The 22,551-nt window shown below is 44.5% G+C and overlaps 1 protein-coding gene across 1 annotated transcript in view; it reads left to right on the plus strand.

Annotated features, from left to right (window-relative positions):
* The window catches only part of sh3bp2 (SH3-domain binding protein 2), a 170,172-nt gene that overhangs the window by 40,471 nt on the left and 107,150 nt on the right, over positions 1-22,551 (plus strand). The window contains exon 2 of the mRNA XM_068029233.1: positions 8,348-8,394. The gene's annotated coding sequence lies outside the window, so the exon portion shown is untranslated. The remainder of the gene's footprint in view (positions 1-8,347; positions 8,395-22,551) is intronic.

A 22,551-nucleotide genomic window follows, 5' to 3' on the forward strand; every position in this document is an offset into this window, starting at 1 on the left:
CTGGTGATAGGCTGTCTACTAATATTCATTATAAGCCCAGCAACTCCCACAGCTACCTTGACTACACTTCTTCACACCCTGCCTCCTGTAAGGACTCCATTCCATTTTGCCAGTATCTGAGCCTCCGACGCATCTGCTCTGATGATGCTACCTTCCATGATAGCACTTCTGATATGTCTTCCTTTTTCCTCAACCTAGGATTCCCCCCCACTGTGGTTGACAGGGCCCTCGGTCATGTCCGGCCTATTACCCACACCTCTACCCTCACCCCTTCCCCTCCCTCCCAGAACCGCGACAGGGTTCCCCTTGTCCTCACCTTCCACCCCACCAGTCTCCAGATCCAAAGGATCATCCTCTGCCACTTCTGCCACATCCAGCGTGAGGCCACTGCCAAACGCATCTTCTCCTTCCTTCCCCTGTCAGCATTCTGAAGGGCTCATTCCCTTCGTGACACCCTCGTCCACTCCTCCATTAACCCCACTACCTCGTCCCCTTCTCACGGCACCTTCCCAGGCAATCGCAGGAGGTATAATACCTGCCCATTTACCTCCTCTCTCCTCACTATCCAAGGCCCTAAACACTCCTTTCAGGTGAAGCAGCGATTTACTTGTACTTCTTTCAATGTAGTATACTGTATTCACTGCTCACAATGTGGTCTCCTCTACATTGGGGAGACCAAACGCAGACTGGGTGACCGCTTTGCGGAACACCTCTGCTCAGTCCGCAAGCAGGACCCTGAACTTCCGGTTGCTGGCCATTTCAACACTCCCCCCTGCTCTCATGCTCACATCTCTGTCCTGGGCTTGCTGCAGTGTTCCAGCGAACATCAACACTAGCTCGAGGAACAGCATCTCATTTACCCATTAGGCACGCTACAGCCTGTCGGACTGAACATTGAGTTTAATAATTTCAGAGCATGACGGGCCCCCCTTTTTATTTTTAGTTATTTTTTATTTTATTTTAGTTTGTTTAGTTTGTTTCTACTGTGCCTACCCACTGTTTTTTTTAATGTTTGTGCTTGGAGCCAGGGCTGTTCATTTTACAGTCAGTTCACACCCTCTCTGCACTAACGCTTTGTCTTTCACCACACCAATAACATACTGTTTACCTTTGCTCCATGATGTTCTGATGAGTTATTCTCTGTGACCTTGTCCGATCAACACCTTCTGTTTTGTTATCTCTTGCCCCACCCCCGCTTTACCTGCCTAAACCCTTTCACATTTCTAATATTTGCCAGTTCTGATGAAGGGTCACTGACCTAAAAGTTAACTCTGCTTCTCTCTCCACAGATGCTGCCAGACCAGCTGAGTATCTCCAGCATTTCTTGTTTTTATACCCCATGAACTGAAACCCACTTTGCCTATACCAATCTTTGAACCACGCAGTCAACCCTCTTTATTTAAAAGTTCGTTCCTGGGGTGTGGGTGCCGCCACCCCACGTAAAATCCTATTTACCCTATGCCAATTTGCTCATGGATCTGGTAATAATCCAGACATCATTACCTTTGGGGGTCTACAGAGAGCTGGCATGGACTCATCCTGTACCGTAATGACTCTATGAAAGTGACTTTTTCTTTAATATTCATGATTTTTCTCCCAGAGTTGCTTGCAGCTGTGTCCAGGTGATTATTCTTTAATTCCTGCAGTCTCCAGACAATTCTGGAAAGTTGGCAATCCTAATGGGGAGGAGGGGAAGTGTTTAGACATGATGCTTCAACCATCATGAGTGTGGAGCAGGCTTGATGGGATCAACTTGTCTTTTCCTTTCCGTCAATTCTGTACTTCTGTATTACATAGTGATGCATAGAATTTCTCTATACATACATTCTGTATGCAAGCTAATCACGCTCATCCGTCCTGTACCTGTATCTCCTTGTGCCTGATTTCTCATTCCCCTATCTGGTCTTTTCCCGAATGTTGACATCGTTCCTGCCTCAAGCACTAGCACTGGGGTTCCCAACTGTAGATGGATGTATTTCTGGAGGTTTGTTTTCAGAATCACGAGGTAGTGTAAATGGGGAGAAACTGTTCCCATGAACATAAATAAAAACAGAAAGTGGTGGAAATATTCAGCACTTCCTGTTTTTTATTTCAGATTTCCAGTATCCGCAGCATTTTGCTTTTATCCCGTTAGCAGAAGGTCAAGAACCAGAAGTCACCAATGTAAGATGTATGCGGATGCTGGAAATCTGAAATAAAAACAGGAAGTTCTGAAAATACCTCAGCAGGAGAGGTGGCGCCTGTGGAAAGATGAACAGAGTTAACTTTTCAGGTCGATGACCTTTCACCAGAACTGGAAAACGTTGGAGAGGTAACAGCTTTTAAGCAAATACAGAGGTAGGGGAAAGGGGCAGGGGAGGAAAAAACAGAAAAGGCCTGTGATAGGGTGGGAGACAGGAGATATTAAATGGCAGAATGGATGCTGATGCAAATTAAAAGGAGATGGTATTTTTTGAAGTGTAGTTCACAAACTGATTTTCTCATGCAGTCCCTTGTCATGAAGAAATTTGAGACTTTGTCAGAACAATGGTATAAAATTCCAAGATTCAAAGCTGCAATTTTTTTTTTCCTTTCAGCAGTTTATTTTCAGTTCTAGAATTTCATAAGACAGGAAGCCTCCTTAAATTGAGGCTTATGTTACATACTTCACTGCAGTAACTTTGTTATTATCAAAAGACATTTCTTCAACAGGGTAATTAACCCATTATGGTTAATTGGCCCTTAGCCAAGCTATTCCAGTACAGCTACAGAATCTATCTACCCGACAATGTGGAAAATTGCCCAGGTATGTCCTGTCCACAAAAAGCAGGACAAATCCAATCCGGCAAATTACTGCCCCATCAGTCTACTCTCGATCATAAGCTAACTGATGGAAGGGGTTGTATCAAGTATCAAGCCCCACTTAAACAGCAATAACCTGCTCACTGATGTCCAGTTTGGGTTCCGCCAGGGCCACTCAGCTCCTGACCTCATTACAGCCTTGGTTCAAATATGGGTAAAAGAGCTAAACTCAAGAGGTGAGGGGAGAGTGATTGCCCTGGATAGCAAGGCAGCATTTGACCAAGTGTGAAATCAAGGAGCCCGAGCAAAACTGGAGTCAACAGGAATCAGTGGGAAAACTTTCCACTGGTTGGAGTCATAGCTAGCGCAAAGGAAGATGGTTATGGTTGTTGGAGGCCAATCATCTAAGCCCAAGAACATCACTGCAGGACTTCCTCAGGGTAGTGTCCTAGGCCCAACCATCTTCAGCTGCTTCTTCGATGACCTTCCCTCCAGCATAAGGTCAAGTGGGGATGTTCGCTGATTGTAGAATGTTGAGCATCATTCGCAACAATTCAGATACTGAAGCAGTCTGTGCCCATACGAAGCAAGACTTCGACAACATTCAGGCTTGGGCTGATAAGTGGCAAGTATCATTCGTGCCAGGCAAAGTCTCCAACAAGAGAGAATCTGACCATCTCCCCTTGACATTCAATGGCACTTTCAGCATTGAATCTCCCACTATCAACATCCTGGGATCAGAAACTAGACCAGAGCAGCCACACAAATACTGTGGCTGCAAGAGCAGGTCAGAGGCTGGGAATTGTGCAGCGAGTAACTCACCTCCTGATTCCCCAAAGCCTGTCCACCATCTACAAGATACACAAGTCAGGAGTGTGATGGAATACTCACTACTTGCCTGCTCCAACAACACTCAGGAAGTTCAACACCATCCAGGACAAAGCAGCCTGCTTGATCAACACACCATCCACCACCTTAAATATTCACTCCCTCCACCACTGATACACAGTGGCAGCAGTGTGTATACAAGATATAAGATGCACTGCAGCAACTCACCACGTCTCCTTCGACAGCACCTTCCAAACTTGCAAATTCTTCCACCGAGAAGGACAAGGGCAGTAGATGCATGGGAACACCACCACCTGCAAGTTCCCCTCCAAGTCACACACCATCCTGACTTGGAACTGTATCGCCGTTCCTTCACTGTTGCTGAGTCAAAATCCTGGAACTCCCTTCCTAACAGCACTGTGGGTGCACCTGCCCCACCTGGACTGCAGCGGTTCAAGAAGGTAGCTCACTAGCACCTTCTCACGGGCAATTAGGGATGGGCAACAAATACTGGCATAGCCAGCGATGCCTGCATTCCAATGAAATGAATCAAAAAAGGACTTTACTCATATTAACATTTTTAATATTTGCATTCTTCTCTTGCCCATCCATTTTTTATTCTTTCATGGGATGTGGGCATCACTGGCAAGGCCAGAATTTGTTGCCCATCCCTAATTTGCCCTTCAACTGAGTGACCTCCTGGGCCATCTCAGAGGGCATGTAAGAGTCAACCACATTGCTGTGGGTCTGGAGTCACAAGTAGGCCAGACCAGGTAAACACGGCAGATATTCTTCCCTAAAGGGCATTAGTGAACCAGATGGGTTTTTCTGACAATTTCTGACAGTTTCATGGCACCATTACTGAAAGTATCTTTCAATCCAGATTTTTATTAATTAATTGAATTTATATTCCTGCTGGGGTGGGATTTGAACCTGTGTCCCCAGGGAATTAACCTGGGTCTCTGGATAACTAGTTTAGTGACATTATCACTGAACCCCCATCTTCCCCCTAATTGTAATCAAATTCTTTGTTACTTTATAGAAGCAGAGTATCACAAAACTAAATTTAACAATTTAAATAGCTAACTGGAAGTTGGGTAATTGTTAACTACTTCCAAACTGTACATTTCTAGTTTGTCGATGACACGTTCTGCTTGAAACCTGAAGCCTGAACTGCTGTGAAAGCTGAAAAAGAAAATGGTCCATTAAAATGCCTGATATTGTGCCCCAGATACTCTTCAGGGTGAAATCGTTTAGGTTTTGGCCCTTTGCATCTCTGAGTCCAGTGTCAGTTCCAAAATCAGCCTTCATTTCAGGAGAAAATGCTGGAAATACTCAGCAGGCCTGGCAGCATCCGGGAAGAGAGAAACAGAGTTAACATTTCAGGTCAGTGACCTGCACCAGCAGAACTCTGACAGACACACACTGACCAGTGCCACTCAGCCCAGACAACACACTGACCAGTGCCACTCAGCCCAGACAACACACTGACCAGTGCCACTCAGCCCAGATGCACACTGACCAGTACCTCCAGGAAACAAAGAGTAGGCATAAATGGAGCATTCTCAAATTGACAGGCTGTGACTAGTGGAGCGCTGCAAGGATCAGTGCTGGGGCCTCAGCCATTTATAATCTATATTAATGACTTAGATGAAGACACAGAGAGTAATGTTATCTAAATTTGCTGATGAATCAAAGGTAGGTGGAAATGCAAGTTGCGAGAGGACACAGAGAGGCTGGAAAGAGATGTAGGCAGGTTAGGTGAGTGGGCAACAAGGTGACAGATGGAGTATAATGTGGGAAAGTGTGAGGTTATTCACTTTGGTCATAAGAATAGAAAAGCAGAATATTGTTTAAAAGGCGTGAAACTTGTAAATGTTGACATTCAGAGAGATTTTGGTGTGCTCATGCAAGGAATACAGAAAGTTAAAATGCAGGTACAGCAAGCAGTTAGCAAGACAAATGGCATGTTGGCCTTTATTGCAAGGGGATTGGAGTACAAGAATAAAAAAAGTCTTGCTACAGTTGTTCAGGGCTTTGGTGAGACCACACCTGGAGTGCTGTGCACAATTTTGGTCTCCATATTTAAGGAAGGATATACTTGCATTGCAGGCAGTACAGCGAATTTTAAAAAATTCTTTCATAGGATATGGATGTTGCTGGCAAGGCCAGCATTGACTTCCCATTCCTAATTGCCCTTGACAACTGAGTGGTTTGCTAGGCCATCTCAGAGGGCAGTTAAGAGTCAACCACATTGCTTTCGGTCTGGAGTCACATGTAGGCCAGACCAGGTAAAGACGGCAGGGATCACTGCTGGGACCTCAACTTTTTACAATTTATATAAATGACTTAGAGGAAGGGACCGAAGGTATGGTTGCTAAATTTGCTGATGACACAAAGATAGGTAAGAAAGTAACTTGTGAAGAGGACATAAGGGGGCTACAAAGGGATATAGATAAGTTAAGTGAGTGGGTGAAGACCTGGCAAATGAGTATAATGTGGGAAAATGTGAAACTGTCCACTTTGGCAGGAAGAATAAAAAAGAAGCATATTATCTAAATGGTGAGAGATTGCAGAGCTCTGAGATGCAGAGGGATCTGGGTGTCCAAGTGCATGAATCGCAAAAGGTTAGTATGTAGGTACAACACGTAATTAGGAAAGCTAATAGAATGTTATCGTTTATCGTGAGGGGAATTGAATACAAAAGTAGGTCATGGTTCAGCTATACAGGGCATTGGTGAGACCATATCTGGAGTACTGTGTGCAGTACTGGTCTCCTTATTTAAGGAAGGATGTAAATGTGTTGGAGGCAGTACAGAGAAGGTTTACTAGACTAATACCTGGAATGGGCGGGCTGTCTTAGGAGGAAAGATTGGACAGGCTAGGCTTGTATCTGCTGGAGTTTAGAAGAGTAAGAGGCAACTTGATTGAAACATATAAGATCCTGAGGGGTCTTGACAGGGTGGATGTGGAAAGGATGTTTCTCCTTGTGGGAGAATCCGAACTAGGGGTCACTGTTTAAAAATAAGGGGTCACCCATTTAAGACAGAGATGAGGAGAAATTTTTTCTCTGAAGGTCGTAAGTCTTTGGAATTCTCTTTCTTAAAAGGCGGTAGAAGCAGAGTCTTTGAATATTTTTAAGGCAGAGGTAGATAGATTCTTGATGAGCAAGGGGGCGGAAGGTTATCGGGGGTAGGTGGGAAAGTGGAGTAATCAGTTCAGCCGTGAATTTATTGAATGGCGGAGCAGGCTCGAGGGGTCGAGTGGCCTACTCCTGCTGCCAATTTGTATGTTCGTAAGTAATGGGTCAATTTAAAACAAATCCTTGGGGGAGGGGGGAATTTCTTAATTCAAGAGAGAAAAATGTTTAAAATAATCTGCTCACCTGCTATTGGCGGAGCTAAAGACATAGCTAGACTCAGAGTGTCGCTGGAAGTGTTTGAGTCCTGGTGTTAGCTGTGGCTGATTGGGTAGTTTTCTTGCCTCTGAGTCAGAAGGCAATGGGTTCAAGTCCCAATCCAGAAACCTGAGCCCAAAATCTAGGCTGACATTCCCAGTGCAGTGTTGAGGGAATGCTGCACTGTTGAAGGTGCCATCCTCGCTAGTTTTTATCTTTCAATATTTATCTGCTCATAAATCTCATTGCTGTTTGTGAGCTTTTTTGCTGTGTGTGAATTGGCTGCCATATTTCCTACATTACGAATGGCCTCCTTCTATGCCCTGAAGATAATTACAACACTGACCTTCCTTCCGAAGTATTTCGTTGGCTGTAAAGAGCTTTGGGACATCCTGAGATTGTGAAAGGCACCAGAGAACTGCAAATCTTTCTTTCTACCATCCCCTCTGACCAGGCAAGAAGAGGTTTACTAGAATGATACCTGGACTACAGGGGTTAAGTTACGAGGAGAGATTACACAAATTAGGCCTGTTTTCGCTAGAATTTAGAAGGTTAAGGGGTGATCTGATTGAAGACTTCAAGATATTAACAGGAAAAAACAGGCTCGATAAAGATAAACTATTTCCACTGGTTGGAGATTCTAAAACTAGGGAGCATAGAACATAGGACCAGACGGTTCAGGAGAGATGTTAGGAAGCACTTCTTCACACAAAGGGTGGTAGAGGTTTGGAACTCTCTCCCACAAATAGCAGTTGTTAATTTAAAATCTGAGATAGATAGATTTTTGTTAAGCAAAGATATTTAGGGATATGGGCCAAAGGCAGGTTTACGGAGTTAGGCCACGGATCATCCGTGATCTCATTGAATGGTGGGACAGGCTCGAGGGGCTGAATGGCCTACTCCTCTTCCTATCTTCCGATGTTCCTATAAGAGCATATTCTGTATCACCGTCACAACAGAGATGTGCAGACTGCCTTAACTTCCATATAATACAAAAAAATGATAACATAAGGCAGTCTCTCCGTCTATTATTTAATCCTAAGGTCCTGATGTGAAAAGCAGAATTAATGATTCAGTTGTGTTGCATAATTATATTTCTAATCATGTTGCATGGTATTTGTAATAGGTGGAGTTTCCTCTTCGGGTGTGACTGGAGATCTGGGCGACGGTTTTTTTGCGACGGTTCTGATGAAAAAGCTAGCGCAATCGAGCCGAAACTCAAGGCCTATGTCTTTCCTTAAGTTGTTGAAATGCTGATGTGATTGTTGAATATGTTGTTCATTTGTTGGCAGTCTTTAGAATCTGCTCCAATACCAAACATTTGATGTTTGCTTTCCACAGGAATTGAATGTGCTTCCTAATCCTCCAATAGTGGCCTCTCCAGGCAGGTATGTACTCTGTTGTTCAATCTTGCCATTGTTATTTGATTATGGTTATTCCAATTCATATCCTGGTGGAAGAAATCCAAGAGTGAAAAGCTGACGCTGCATTATCTGCACTAAGCTGCAGCTCCGATGGCCAACAAAGGAATTGATGTCAATCAGTCATGGTGTCAGCCTGAGGTACTGGGTTTTTAAAAATTCATCTGTGGGATGTGGGCGTCGCTGGCCATGCCAGCATTTATTGCCCACCCTAATTCCCTTGAGAAGGTGGTGGTGAACTGCCTTCTTGACAACTTGAGTGGTTTGCAAGGCTATTTCAGAGGGCAGTTAAGAACCACCCACATTGCTTTCAGTCTGGAGTCACATATAGGCCAGACCAAGTAAGAAAGCGGGTTTCCTTTCCCTAAAGAATATTAGTGACCCAGCTGGTAACTGGTACTTACATCCTCTCCGCATCTACCCCCTCAGTATCTTACATGTTTCAGAAAGATCACCTCTCATTCTTTTAAACTCCAGTGAGTATAGGCCCAACCTGCTCAACCTTTCCTCATAAGATACCCCCTTTATCCCAAAAATCAACCTAGTGAACTTTCTCTGAACTGCTTCCAATGCAAATGTATCCCTCCTTAAGTAAGGAGAGTAAAACTGTGCACAGTACTCTAGGTGCAGTCTCTCCAATGCCCTATACATCGTCACTATTACTGATGCCAGGTTTTTTTATACCAGATTTCATTTAATTAAACTTAAATTCCCAGGTGCTGCAATGGGATTTGAACTCATGTTTTCCGATCAGTAGCCCAGGTCACTGGATTACTACTCCAGTGGCATAATTACTTTTCTAATGTACCTTAGTGCTACCAGTGTCAGGCCTTTTGGGGTGGTTCAGTGGTGTCCCTAAGTTGTCTGTGACTCATTCAGCTGTTTTATTTTAAGTTGGTTGAACGTACAGTACAACAGTTACAATCAGACTCGTGTATTTCTGTAGGAACAGCAGGCTTTTAAATGATCCTTGGACTTTGTGCTCTTTTATTGCTTGATCTGCCTCTTGGAATCAGATTTTGGCCCAGATTTCTTTCTCGTTCCAGGAGCTAGCATTGTAAGATCATATGAAAAAGGAGTAGGAATAGGCCATTTGGCCACACAAGCCTGTTCTGCCATTCAATAACCTTTTCCAACATTTTACCCACAACCGAAGTAAGGCTCACAGGTCTATAATTACCAGGGCTGTCTCTACTCCCCTTCTTGAACAAGGGGACAACATTTGCTATCCTCCAGTCCTCCGGCACTATTCCTGTCGACAATGACGACATAAAGATCAAGGACAAAGGCTCTGCAATCTCCTGCCTGGCTTCCCAGAGAATCCTAGGATAAATCACATCTGGCCCAGGGGACTTATCTATTTTCACACTTTCCAAAATTGCTAACACCTCCTCCTTGTGAACCTCAATCCCATCTAGCCTAGTAGCCTGAATCTCAGTATTCTCCTCGACAACATTTTCTTTCTCTACTGTAAATACTGACGCAAAATATTCATTTAACGCTTTCTCTATCTCCTCTGATTCCACACACAACTTCCCACTACTATCCTTGATTGGCCCTAATCTAACTCTAGTCATTCTTTTATTCCTGATATACCTATAGAAAGCCTTAGGGTTTTCCTTGATCCTATCCGCCAATGACTTCTCGTGTCCTCTCCTTGCTCTTCTTATCTCTCCCTTTAGATCCTTCCTGGCTAGCTTGTAACTCTCAAGCGCCCTAACTGAGCCTTCACGTCTCATCCTAACATAAGCCTTCTTCTTCCTCTTGACAAGCGCTTCAACTTCTTTAGTATTCCAGTCTCTGTCTTCTAGTATTGATTTCAGCCAGAAACGCCTGCATAGATGCATCTGAAAACCTGGGAGCTCTTGCTCCTTTCTTCCCTGAGGCTGATGCTCCTTGAAATATCTGACACTATCTGTGGCTGGAAAATAGATGAGCATCCTTAACTGGCTATGGTGGCAAACACATCAAATGTGTTGGGGTGGATTCATGTGGACAGGTACTATTGCTGTTCTGCTGCTAAACATGCCTACAGGAGGCAAATACAGCTCCTGATGGTCTTTGCCAGATAACCTACTGCCTTTTGAAAGCTTCATAACAACATCTCTAAGGGTCTGCAGGATCTAACTAATATCATCAGCTCCGTCCTCCTGCTGATCAGTGCCATGGCTGGAGTCCACTTTCATGATGCCATTTTCTCCTGGTTACTGCATTGTGATGTTTTTAGCCAGCTGTCTCAGATACCAGCTTATGCAGGTGTCAGTACATAGGATCAGGTTTCCCACACACCTACAGTGACAATGCAGTCTGTTGAAGAGTGCCCTCCCCCAGTAGGTTAGATCTCTGACGACAACCGATAACGTTGGCGAGTATCGGATTTTGTACCAGAATAGCTTAATTTTAATTAATTTGCATACTTAATGCTCATAATACATCTATTTGTTAATAGCCTTTATTAAATATTTATTACTAATTTGTAGCAGAAAAGTCTGTGATACGTTTACCACCATAGCCAGTTTAAGCTGCATATCTTCCTATTAGCATAAAACTCATGAATCACGTGTACTCCTGGTTATGGAACAACGCAAAAGAATTCAGTGGTTGTTCACAGATTTACTCAGAGCATCACAGACCATATTGAAATAAAAGATAACTACTACAATACTGTTCAAAGTCTAAGCTAACATTAGACTAGACTATTAACTGCAAGAAACTGATTTGCAGTAAGCAACTGAAAATCTGTGTCTTTGAACGAAGCAACCGAATTTAAATGATGAGCTTATTCGGGCTTTGAACTAAGAGGTTATTAAGAACTGTGCCATAGGGCAGAGTTTTTTCAGCCCCTTGGAGGTGGGGGGCCAGGAAAATTGGAACAAAATGCATCAGGTCGCCTCTCCGATGTGTTTTTTTTCCTTCGTTTCATGGGAAGTGGGTGTCGTTGGCAACTCCAGCATTTGTGCCCATCCCCAATTGCCCTTGAGAAGGCGGTGGTGAGCCGCCCCCCCCCCCCCCCCGAACGGCTGCATTCCATCTGGTGCGGGTACACCCACAGTGCTGTTAGGGAGGAAGTTCCAGGATTTTGATCCAGCGACAGTAAAGGAACGGCGATATATTTATAAGTCTGGATGGTGTGTGGCTTAGAGGGGAACTCGCAGGTGGTGGTGTTCCCACGCATCTGCTGCCCTTGTCTTTCTAGGTGGAAGAGGTCATGGGTTTGGAAGGTGCTGTTGAAGGAGCCTTGGTGAGTTGCTGCAGTGCATCTTGTAGATGGTGTACACTGCTGCCACTGTGCGTCAGTGTTGGAGGGAGTGAAAGTTTAAGATGGCATATAGAAGGTGGTGGTGAGCTGCCTTCTTGCATCGCTGTAGTCAATGTGGCGTAGGTACACCCACAGTGCTGTTAGGAAGAGAGTTCCAGGATTTTGACCCAGCGACAGTGAAGGAACGGTGATATAGTTCCAAGTCAGGATGGTGTGTGGCTTGGATTGGATCTTGCAAGTGGTGGTGTCCCTATGCATCTGCTGCCCTTGTTCTTCTAGGTGGTAGAGGTCACAGGTTTGGAAGGTACTGTCAAAGGAGCCTTGGTGAGTTGCCTCAGTGCATCTTGTATATGGTACACATTGCAGCCAGTGGTGGTGGAGGGAGTGAATGTTGAAGGTGGTGGATGGGTGCCAATCAAGCAGACTGCTTTGTCCTGGATGGTGTCGAGCTTCTTGAGTGTTGTTGGAGGTGCACCCATCCAGGCAAGTGGAGAGTATTCCATCACACTCCTGACTTGTCTTATAGATGGTGGGCAGGCTTTGGGGGAGTCAGGAGGTGGGTTACTCACTGCATAATTCACAACCTCTGACCTGCTCTTGTAGCCACAGTATTTATGTGGTTGGTCCAGTTAAGTTTCTGGTCAATGATAACCCCCAGGATGTTGACAGTGGGGGATTCAGCGATGATAATGCAATTGAATATCAGGGACAGATGGTTAGATTCTCTCTTGTTTGAGATGATCATTGCCTGTCACTTGTGTGGTGTGAATGTTACTTGCCACTTATCAACCCAAGCCTGGATATTGTCCAGGTCTTGCTGCATCTCTACACAGACTGCTTCAGTATCTGAGGAATCGTGAATGGTGCTGAACATTGTGCAATCATCAGCGAACATCCCCACTTCTGACCTTATGATGAAAGGAAGGTCATTGATGAAGCAGCTGAAAATGGTTCGGCCTAAGATACTACCCTGAGGAACTCCTGCAGTGATGTCCTGGAGTTCAGATGATTGACCTCCAACAACCACAACCATCTTCCTTGTGCTAGGTATGATTCCAACCAATGGAGAGTTTTCCCCCTTTTTAGAATTAGAATTAGAATTAGAATATTACAGCGCAGTACAGGCCCTTCGGCCCTCGATGTTGCGCCGATCATCTGACCTACACTATTCCATTTACATCCATATGTCTATCCAATGACCACTTAAATGCCCTTAAAGTTGGCGAGTCTACTACTGTTGCAGGCAGGGCGTTCCACGCCCCTACTACTCTCTGCGTAAAGAAACTACCTCTGACATCTGTCCTATATCTTTCACCCCTCAACTTAAAGCTATGTCCCCTCGTGTTTGCCATCCTCATCCGAGGAAAAAGACTCTCACTATCCACCCTATCTAACCCTCTGATTCCCATTGACTCCAGTTTTGCTAGGGCTCCTTGATGCTATACTCTGTCAAATGCTGCGTTGATGTCAAGGGCAGTTACTCTCACCTCACCTCTTGAGTTCAGCTCTTTTGCCCATTTTTGAACCAAGGCTGTAATGTGGTCAGGAGCTGAGTGGCTCTGGTGGAACCCAAACTGAGTGTCACTGAGCAGGTTATTGCTAAATGCCACTTGATAGCACTGTTGATGACATTTTCCATCACTTTGCTGGTGACTGGGGGTAGAGTGATGGGCCGATAATTGGCCGGATTGGATTTGTGTTGCTTTTTGTGTACAGGACATACCTGGGCAATTTTCCACATTGCCGGGTAGATGCCAGTGTTGTAGCTATACTGCAACAGCCTGGCTAGAGGTGCGACCAGTTCTGGATCACAGGTCTTCACTCCTATTGCCTGAATGTTGTCAGAGCCCATAGTTTTTGCAGTATTCAGTGCCTTCAGGCATTTCTTGATATCAGATGGAGTGAATCGAATGGGCTGATGATTGGCATCTGTGATGCTGGGGACTTCAGGAGGAGGCCGAGATGGATCATCCACTCGGCACTTCTGGCTGAAGATTGTTGCAAATGCTTCAGCCTTATCTTTTGCACTGATGTGCTGGGCTCCCCCATCATTGAGGATGGGGATATTTTGTGGAACAACCTCCTCCACTTAATTGTTTAATTGTCCACCACCATTCATGACTGGCTGTGGCAGGACTGCAAAGCTTAGTTCTGATCAGTTGGTTGTGGGATTGCTTAGCCCTGTCTATTGCATGCTGCTTCCACTGTTTGGCATGCAAGTAGTCCTGTGTTGTAGCTTTACCAGGTCGATACCTCATTTTGAGGTATGCCTGGTGCTGCTCCTGGCATGCCCTCCTGCACTCTTCATTGAACCAGTGTTCATTCCCCTGGCTTGATGGTAATGGTAGAGTGGGGGATGTCAGGCCATGAAATTAGAGATTGTGGTTGAATACAATTCTGCTTTTGCTGATGGCCAACAGCACCTCATGGATGCCCAGTTTTGAGCTGCTAGATCTGTTTGAAATCTATCCCAAGCAATATGGTGGCACATAATTCGATGGAGGGTATCCTCAATGTGAAGAAGGGACTTCGTTTCCACTAGGACTGTGTGGTGGTCACTCCTCCCAATACTGTCATGATGCAGATGCATCTGCGGCAGGCAGATTGGTGAGGACGAGGTCAAGTATGTTTTCCCTCTTGTTGTTTCCCCGACCACCTGCCGCAGACCCAGTCTAGCAGCTATGTCCTTTAGAACTCAGCCAGCTCGGTCCATAGTGGTGCTACCGAGCCACTCTTGGTGATGGACATTGAAATACCCCACCCAGAGTACATTCTGTGCCCTTGCCACCCTCAGTGCTTCTTTCAAGTGGTGTTCAACAAGGAGGAGTGCTGAGGTGGGATGGGGGTGGGGGGGGGGGTGGGGGTTGTGGGGAGCGGTGGTAGGTGGTAATCAGCAGGAGATTTCCTTGCCCACATTTGTCTTGATGCCATGAGGTCTGGAGTCGATGTTGAGGACTCCTAGGGCAACTCCATCCTGACTGTATACCACCATGCCGCCGCCACCTCTGGCACCACTGACAGAACAGACCCAGGAATGGTGATGTTTGTGTCTAGGACATTGTCTGTAAGATATGATTCCCTGACTATAACTATGTCAGACTGTTGCTTGACTAGTCTGTGGGACAGCTCTCCCAATTTTGACACAAGCTTCCAGATGTTAGTAAGGAGGACTTTGCAGGGTCCATCCAGTTTCATTCCTTTTTAGCTTTTTCTCTAGCGGTTTGGTGCAACTGAATGGCTTGCTAGGCCATCTCAGAGTCAACCACATGTAGGTCAAACCAGGTAAGGACAACAGATTTCCTTCCCTATTGGACATTAGTGAACCAGATTTTTTTTTTATGACAATCGACGATGGTTTCATGGTCACTATTACTGAGCCTAACTTTTTAATTCCAGATTTCGTAATTGTATTTAAATTGCATCAGCTACCATGGTGGGATTTGAACCCACGCCCCCAGGGCATTAGCCCAGGCCTATGGGTTGCTAGTCCGTGACATTAGCACTGAGCCACCTCGAGATAAAAGGGTAGTAACCTTTTATGTGGCATCTTATCAAATGCCTTTTGGAAATCCAAATACACTACATCTGCTGGTTCCACTTTATCCACCCTGCTTGTTACATCCTCAAAGAAGTCCAATAACTTTGTCAAATACGATTTCCCTTTCGTAAAACCATGTTGACTCTGCCTGATTGCATTATGATTTTCTCAATTTCCTGCTACTACTTCCTTAATAATGGATTCTAGCGTTTTCCCAATGACAGATGTTAGTCTAACTGGCATATAGTTTCTTGCTTTCTGTCTCCAAGCTTTCTTGAATACAGGTGTTAGCTCTTAAGTTTTCCAATCTGCTGGGACCTTTCCAGAATCTGGGGAATTTTGGAAGATTACAACCGATGCATCCACTATCTCTGAATACCCTAGGATTCAGGCCATCAGGTCAAGGAGACTGGTCAGCTTTTTAGTCCCATTAGTTTTCCTAGTACTTTTTCTCTAGTTTTAGTGATTGTTTGTTTTATGTTCCTCCCGGCCTTTTGCCTCCTGATTTTCTACAATTCTTGGGATGCTTTTTGTGTCTTCTACTGTGAAGACAGATACAAAATAATTGTTCAATGTCTCTAACATTTCCTTGTTTCCCATTCTTAGTTCCCCAGTCTCATCCTCTAAGGGACCAAAGCTTACTTTTCCTTTTTATAAATTTGTAGAAGCTCTTGTTCTTTTTATGGCTTGGTGCGTAGCACCCTTGTCTCTGAGTCAGAAGGTTGTGTGTTCAAGCCCACTTCCGCATGTAATCAGGACTGAGAGCTTTTGGGTGAGACATTAAAGCGAGGCCCCTTTCTGGTGCACGTGAAAGATCCCATGGTCACTATTTTGAATAAGACTGGTTGAGTTCTCTCTGGGGTCCTGGCCAATATTTATCTCTCAACCAACATTGCTGAAAAAAAAAGATAGATTTATCTCATTGCTGTGTGTGGGAGCTTGCTGTGCACAAATATGCTGCCACATGTCCTACATTTCAACAATGGCTACAATTCCAAAAAGTACCTCATTGGCTGTAAAGCACTTTGGCATGGTCTACGATTGTGAAAGGTGCTGTATAAATGCGTTACCGGTCCCGTTGGTCTTTCTTTCAACCTATTTTAATACGTTTGTATGTACAAATTTCAAAGTTTGTCCGTTGGGGACAGAGATGAGTCTTCTAAGAATTCCAATTTTTCCAGTGCTTGAGTTGGAATTAGTGCTAAATATCAGTGGTCAGACAGGCACTATTCACGATCTAGCAAAAGAGACCAGCAATTTCTGCCAGTGATTTGTTCTAATAAATGGGGCATGAATTGGTCTTGGGCAGTTGTACAAAACGTGCAATATCCATTTGGCACGCCACCCAATTTTTTTATTTCTTCCATTGAAGCCAATGGGGCGGGGGTTGGTGGGGGTGGTGGGGAAGTGTAAAACAAGCTGCTGATTCATTAGTGCCTCTTTTTCACTACCATCCAAGACCAACCACTGTGTTGATTGTGCAGCTGAGGAACAGTCAGTAACACTATCGTGGAAGGTCCAATGGTGCATTAGGTCTGTTCCAGCCCCAATGTCACCCATTCCATTCTTTCAACAGATGACTCAGCTGGGCAGAAATCACATTCCCCACCTCCCCTCTGCCACCCATCTTACACATACTTCAAAGGTACTTCATTGGCTGTAAAGCGCTTTGGAACGTCCTGAGGTAGTGAAAGGCACTATATAAGTGCAAGTCTTTTTAAAAGTTGCTTCTTCTTTGATACGATACTGCTTGTGAGGGAGGATCACTTGACTGATCCGTTACCAGAGCTTTAGTGTGCTGCCTGACACACTTTTATCAGATGGGTTTCTGTTTGGACAAATACAAGTTTAAGACAAGGAAAAAAAATTACTGCAGCAGTTGGAAATCTGAAATAAAAAGAGAAAACATTGGAAACACTCAGATCAGGCAGCATTTGTGCAGAGCGAGAAACGGTTAATGGTGATGGAGGGCTTGGAGGCAGGGGAGATGTTGGGATGACTCCCTGAAACATTCCTGCCACTGGGCAACTTTCCCAGGGACAGACCGGGAATAGGATCAGCTGCCCCCTCCATGGGCTCAGGACCCCAATTTGATCCTGATGTCGGGGCCCTGAAGCTCGTGGGAGAATCCAGACTAATGTTTCAGGTTGATGTGTGTTTAGGTGGGATGTTGACTAGTTTTTGACCCACAAGGTACAAACTCTGGTTTCTTAATCAAGGTAGAGAGTTTATTAAGTACAGCAGAATGTACAAGCAATACTTAACCAACAGCAGTAGTTATACAGCAGAGTATAGGGTCCCCTCACTCCTTGCTTTCTGAGCTGCTGTGGTGCTGTCTTCTTTCTTGAGGTGTTCTGTTCACTGTAGGTTAGTTTCTTTTTGAATCAGTGCACCCTGAACTGTCCCAGCATTTATGGCCCCCCTCCGAGGGTTCCTTCCTTCCGTATTAGGTTACAGTCCATCCTTTGATTGTTCAGGTATGACCTCACCTTCTTTATATTGTCTCTTCTAGTTTGTAGTAGTCAGCTATAGCAGATATGACCCTTCACTCTGTAATTGTCTCTGCAGATGGCTTGATGGCCCTAGTCATTGTCACAAAATGGGGAATGTTTGCTGTCCCCATCCACTATTCCAGTCTTGAAGGGTCTCTGAATATCTTTATTTGCATTACCATTACTCTTGTTGGCACCCTCACCACCTGCTGCAGACCCAGTCTAGCAGCTATGTCCTTTAGGACTTGGCCAGTAGAGGTGCTACTGAGCCACCCTTGGTGATGGATATTGAATTTCCCTACCCAGAGTACATTCTGTGCCCTTGCCACTTTTTTCAGTTGGTGTTCAACATGAAGAAGCACTGATTCATCAGCCGAGGGGGCGGGGTGCGGTAGGTGGTAATCAGCAGGAGGTTTCCTTGCCCATGTTTGATCTGATGCCATGAGTCAATGTTGAGGACTCCCAGAGCAACTCCCTCCTGTCTGTGTAACACTGTGCCACCACCTCTGGTGAGTCTGTTCTGCCAGAGGGACAGGACATACCCAGGTGTGATGCTGGTGTCAGGGACATTGTAAAGTATGATTCTGTTAGTATGACTATGTCAGGCCGTTGCTTGACTAGTCTGTGGGACAGCTCTCACAATTTTGGCATAAGCCCCGAAATTATCATGCACAGTCGAAAGGGCTGGATTTGCCTTTGTTGTTTCCAGTGCCTAGGTCGAGTTTCATTCCTTTTCTTACACTTTGTAGTGGTTTGATACTAAAAAGTGGCTTGCTAAGCCATTTCAGAGAGCATTTAAGACTCATCCACATTGCTGTGGGTCTGGAGTCACATGTAGCCCAGACCAAGTAGATTTCCTTCCCTAAAGGGCATTAGTGAACCAGATGGGTTTTTACACCAATCGACAGTGGTCACCATTACACTAGCCTTTAACTCCAGATTTATTAATTGAATTCAAATTTCAGCATCTGCCATGGTGAGATTTGAACCCATGTCCCCAGAGCATTTGCCTAGGCATCTGGATTCATAGTTTGATGACATTAGCACTACACCACTGCCTCCCTATTTATATGCCTTTGTAGCTTCCTTATGTCCTCTTCACAACTTAACATGATTCTAAACGCAAAGTCCGTAACTTAGTTCTAATCTAATAAATTGATAATATACAAAGTATAACTATTCAGAGCATAACTGCAACATCACTCAAAATCATTCAACTTGCAAACTCACATGAGGTGCTATATTTTAATCAGGACATAACATACATAGATTCATCCAGCAGAAAAAGCATGGCAGAGGATAATCTTAGTTCCTACATGACCTTTCATCAGTAATGGAAGACGTCAGAGATTTAACAGTTTACGAACAGGTATGGAGTCAGGGGAAGGGTGGGGACAAAAAGGAAGGTCTGTGATGGCATGGAAAGGCAGAGTGAATAAAGTAGTTCAGGGATAATTATGTAAGGTGTAAGGGGAGTGGTAATGGGACTATAAAGGGATAAAACCATGTGGTGCCAGTGTTGAGCTGCTCCCTGTCGCGCCATACCAAGCTATAATACTCACTTCCAAGGATATTGCCAATGCTTTCCCTTGTTGGGCAGAGGGAATGCCTCTTTGGGCAAGGGACTTAACTGGGTGCTAGTGGGACCTGTACCCCAGCAAAAATCCAGGATAGAAGTGGGGAAGATTTCTTAAAAGTTGAACAAGGAAATAGTTTGCAGGAAATTAACTTTACACAACCCATTAGGTAGAAAACAACCTTTATCTGATAAACATGCAACTCATTCCATGTATAAAGGCTATAAAGCTATGTCAATGCCACTGTCAGCAGATCGATAAAGAAGAGAAAGGCACCACCCTAAACCAGGAAGGTGCCAATTTGATCAGTGCTAAAATAGCTGATCTCAGCTGGGCAGCTTTAGGAGCTACAGTTTGCCTCAGAACCCCTGGGTTAGTGGGGGTGGGAGGGAAATAAGCAGGGTTCCCAATACATAGAATATTACAACACGGAAACGGACGATTTGTCCCAACAGGTCTATGCCAGTGTTTATGCTCCACAGAAGTCTCCTCCTGTCCTATTTCATCTAACCTTAGTAACAGACCCCTCCATTCCTTTCTTTTTTATGTACTTACCTAGCTTGCCTTTAAAGTGCATCTTGGCTATTCACCTTAACTACTTCATGTGATAGAAAGTTCCATGTTCTAACCATTCTCTGGCTATAGAAATTTCTCATGAATTGCAATCCAGTGGCCCTTGCACAGACAGTGGAACTAATTTTGAATTGCTGTAGCAAGGAGATAGTACACAATGGGCTTACATAAGAACATAGGAATTAGGAGCAGGAGTAGGCCACTTGGCCCCTCGAGCCTGCTCCACCATTCAATAAGATTCTAAAAAAAAAAGGTCATGGCTGATCTGATTGTAACCTTGACTCCACATTCCCGCCTACCCCAGCTAACCTTTCACCCCCTTGTTTATCAAGAATCTATCTACCTCTGCCTTAAAAACATTCAAAGACTCTGCTTCCACTGCCTTTTGAGGAAGAGAATTCCAAAGATTCACGAGCCTCTGAGAAAAAAAAAATTCTCCTCATCTCTGTCTTAAAATGTTAACACCCCTTCCCATCACCCCAGTAGTTCAATGGAGATTGGGCGAGGCTAGATTGAGCAAAGCTGGGGAAACTCCACCCCCACCACCCCGCACTCTCCTTAATGCTGCCTCCTGATATTTATTGGCTAAGCTTGCAAAGAGGCCACTTTGGTGAAGTGTGGGAGGAAGCTTGCTGCTTGTACAGCCACATCCTGCAGCAGGAGCAGCACCTTCAAAGAGGAGGAGGCAGAGAACACTACCAAAGAAATAGCTTTTTCCACTCTGAGAATTGCACGATGGGAGAGAGAAGCTTCCCAATGTGGGACTGATGAAAGAGCAATGCACAACATAGGGTGGAGAAGGGTGGAAGGTCCTCTGAGTGCTTTTTCCGTTATCTGAGGACTCAGGTGCCCAGTGGCCCAGCAGTGGGATCACGTTGGTTTGCTGTAAACATTTGGCCACAGCTCAACATTACCGATGGGCACACCAGATATTCCGGTGGTCATTTATTGGTTGAGATGAAATGGAACAGAGGGAAACATTAGTAGAATTTGACATGACTACTGAAAGAATACTTTACATCCCCATGTAACTGTGTGGGATGATGCTGACATGGTGTTTATAATTCTTGAACTGTTAAACAAGAGAAAGAACTTGCATTTATATAGCGCCTTTCACATCCTTAGGATGTCCCAAAGTGCTTGACAGCCAATGAGGTACTTTTGAACTCACTGTTGTAATGTAGGAAACGCATCAGCAAGTTTGTGCACATCAAGCTCCCACAAACAGCAATGTAATAATGAACAGATTATGACCGTGGGACAGCTCTTATACTCTTCCAGTAGTGGCGTGGGACCTTTTACTTTCACCTGAGAAGTCAGATCTCATTTGAAAGTTGGCATTAGTGCTTCACTGGGAGCGTCGGCCTTGGTTATGTGCACAAGTCTCTGGGGCTTGAACCCACAATCATCTGACTCAGGTGGGAGTGCTACGAACTGAGCCAAGCCACCAATGTCATTCTCCAAACAGGAAATCTTAGAACGAGAGCTTCTTGTAGCAGGGAGCATGGGAATGTACTGATAAGACTCAACATTAGCCTGACCCCTACCATGAGCAAAGCATCATTAGGGAAAATCCCTGTCATAGAAAGACATATGGAGAATGGTATAACCAGTCTTCAGCCCTCTCCTTAACCAGTTCCTGCTCCAAGTGAATCCAGATCTCCAAGGCATTCCCTTGTTTCTTCATGTTGGTTGCCACCCAATGCATGATGGTATCCTTTACAGAAAATGCTGGAAATACTCAGGAGGTCTGGTGGCTTTTGTGGCGAGAGAAACAGAGTTAATGTTTCAGGTTGATGACCTTTCATCAGAACCCGAGAAAAGGTCATCAACCTGAAATGTCAACTCTGTTTTTCTCTCCAGAGTTGCTGTGTATTTGCAACATATTTTGTTTTCATTTCAGATTTTCAGCCTCTGCTGTATTTTGCTTTTGTATCACTGTTTTATCAACTTGCTTTCACAAGCTGTTGATGAGTGTCAAAAAACATTCCCAAATCTTGACATATCAAATAGCATCCAGTTGCCCCTCTGGTTATTGTGTCAGATGATATTTCACTACGCAATAGTCACTACTTCAAAATGGATATATTGTGTGTAGAGACATTTACATGTCAAAGCGTGTTTTTTTTTTATTCGTTCCTGGGATGGGTGTCACTGGCTAGGCCTGCATTTATTGCCCATCCCTAATTGCTATTGAGAAGGTGCTGGTGAGCTGTCTTCTTGAGCTGCTGAAGTCTTTGAGGTGTAAGTACATCCACAGTGCTGTTAGGAAGGGAGTTCCAGGATTTTGACCAAGCGACAGTGAAAGAATGGTGATATAGTTCCAAGTCAGGAACCTGGTTTTTCTCATATTTTGTTGTGGGAGCTTGCTATGCACAAAACTGGGCTATGAGTTCAAATTCCAACTTAGCAAATTGTGAAACTGAATTGAATTCTTGAATTGATTCTGAATTCAAGAAATCTGGTAGATTTTTGGGGGAGTGAGATTAATTGGATAGCTCTCTCAAAGTGTTGACACAGGCATGGTGGGCCATGTATGCTGTAAGATTCTATGTAACACCATGCCAAAAGGCAACTTTAAACTTGCAGTGATGGAAGGTTGCGTAATGCATGCTTGTCATCAAAGTATTCATGCTTTAGCATATGATAGTTATGTCTTTAACTGTGTCTGCTTGATTTTGATTT

The sequence above is a fragment of the Heterodontus francisci genome, chromosome 4 (assembly GCF_036365525.1).
Source record: "Heterodontus francisci isolate sHetFra1 chromosome 4, sHetFra1.hap1, whole genome shotgun sequence".
NCBI lineage: Eukaryota > Metazoa > Chordata > Chondrichthyes > Heterodontiformes > Heterodontidae > Heterodontus > Heterodontus francisci.